The sequence below is a fragment of the Penaeus vannamei genome, chromosome 2, assembly GCF_042767895.1.
Source record: "Penaeus vannamei isolate JL-2024 chromosome 2, ASM4276789v1, whole genome shotgun sequence".
Lineage (NCBI taxonomy): Eukaryota > Metazoa > Arthropoda > Malacostraca > Decapoda > Penaeidae > Penaeus > Penaeus vannamei.
The window spans coordinates 15,126,161-15,128,660 of NC_091550.1; positions in this window are offsets into that span (position 1 = coordinate 15,126,161).

Sequence of the window (2,500 nt, forward strand, 5' to 3'; positions counted from 1 at the left end):
TATATATATATATATATATATATATATATATATATATATATATATATATATATATATATATATACATATATATATCTGTCTATCTATCTATCTATCTGTCTGTCTATCTATCTATCTGTCTGTCTATCTATCTATCTATCTATCTATATATAACTATCTGTGTGTATATCGATGTATCTGTGTGTGCATGATAACAAATCCTTAGAACCTCTAACTGGGCATAAAGGAGAACGAAGCGAAACAAGCGACTGAAACATAAAAAAAAAAAAAATCCTTCACTTCAATGAACCGATATACATGTAGATTGGAAGAAATGGAGGAAGAAGAAGAAACGGGTAATGGCAGGATAAAGGAAGGTGATATGGTGAGTGAGAAGGAACAGGTGGAAATTCATATTTCTTTCCAACTGCGCAAGATCAGTATTTAATTTTGCGTAAAAAAAAATAAATAAATAAAATAAAAAAAACATAAAAAAAGTGGCGCCGCGCAAAATTTCGTTCTAAAATCGTTAACAGATCGGGCTGTCACTCGCCTCAGGGAATGAATTTGGGATTGCCAGCCCAAGGAAAGGAGGGAAGGGAGGATAATTGAAAATCTCTCAGGAGTTGGTACTTACGCGGAGTCTAATAACCTAATATATCATCGTTTTTTTTCTTTCAATTTTTACATCCCACTTCTATCCCAAAGCGCTTAATTGTTTTCTTCCTTTCTTTCTTTTTCTTTTATTCTCTCTTCTTCTTCATTTCTAATCCCTTTCTTTTCATTTTCTATTCTCTCTTCCTCTTCATTTCTATTCTCTCTTCCTCTTCATTTCTATTCTCTCTTCCTCTTCATTTCTATTCTCTCTTCCTCTTCATTTCAATTCTCTTTCTTTCATTTTCTATTATCTTTACCCCCCCTACCCCTTTTCTTTCTTTCCTTTCTCGCTTTCAAATTAAAACAAACACTCCTTACGTAACAAACTTAAATCCACCGCCGTCACTTTTAGCTCGAAATGACTCTCCGGTTCACAGCCAGGGATAGCACTCACTTGCCCCGAGTTCAATGGCAGAGCACAAGACACGCTGACGGAATGAGATCATAGACTGAACAGCTGGAAACAAAAGCGCGTTAAGGCTTCAGACAAAGCTCTTGGGAAATAGACAAAAGAAGTTAATAAATGCTCTTTGTTGAAACACTTGGCCTCCTTTTTTTTTTTTTTTTTTTTTTGACATCGCCAAAAGTGAAAGACGACGGAGGAGAAGGGGGTTGGGGGGATGGGAGGGAGGGAGGGGTGGGTGGGAAGATTTGTAGTTAGATTTTCTTTTTCTTTCTCTCCTTTTCTTTGTTATTTTCTTTCACTTCCTTTTTTTCTATTCTCTTCTTCTTCTATCTTTTTCTTTTTCTTCATTTTCTTTTCTTTTCTTTCTTTATTCTTTCCATTTTCTTTTCTTTTTCTTATCTCTCTCTTTCTTTATTTTTCTTTTATTGACATTCTGCGAGGGTTGAATTGCGAATTTTGAAACTTTATGCGCAGGAATAACGCGACAATTTTGGGCACAAAGAAAATTTGATGATAATATGTCATAGGATGAGGAAAAAAACAAAAGATAAGAGAATAAAGGGGAAAGAGAGAAAGAGGAAAAGCAGAAGAGAAGCAAACGGAGGGAAAGAAGGAGGAAAATGAGTGAAGGAGGAGGAAGTGGGGAACGAGAGGATGATAAGAAAGAAAGAGAGAAAAAAAGTGAGGTGTGGGAGTAAAGGGAAGATATGATAAAATGAAGAACACACGAGGGAAAAAAGTGAATTGCTTGATGAGGGAGGATGAAAAGACGTGAATATGAAACTGACAAAGGAAAAGGAAACACAAATTCGCTCACGTAAGTACACCCCCCCCCCACACACACAAACGCACACACACACACACTCACACACGCACATAACATCTAATATTTACCCCTACGGTTGTCAATTCGTTACCACTATTTTAAAACAATGGGATGATGCAATAGAACTAAGGAAATTTTGAATTTTTGAAATTAGGTGCTTTTCCTTATATTCATAAACAGTACGTCAGTTATTTTGATGCCATGTTATGCAGGAAAGTAGGTTGGCGAGAAGTAAGATATCATAGACACAAGTAAGTTATTTTGCATCTGGAAGGCAGTCGTTGCAGTTGAAGGCTTCATTCAATTGCATATATACATGTGAACGAATGCGCATCTATGTGTGTATGTGGGGGCAAGAGGAAGCTCAGACAAGAGGAAGAAAGAAGGACAGATACACAAAAAGGAAAATAAATGAGGACCCATATCATAAAAATCCTGCAGACCGAAAACCGAAACTAAATCGCAGGACACTGAACCCTTCCGTTTCATTCCCCTTCTTTCCCTTCCTCGCTCTCACTTCTCCCCTTCTCCCTCTTCCGCTCCCTCAATCCCACTTCCTCTCCCTTCATCTCCCTCGGTCCCACTTCTTCTCCCCCCCCTCTCACATCCTCTCCACATCTACTATTTCTCCT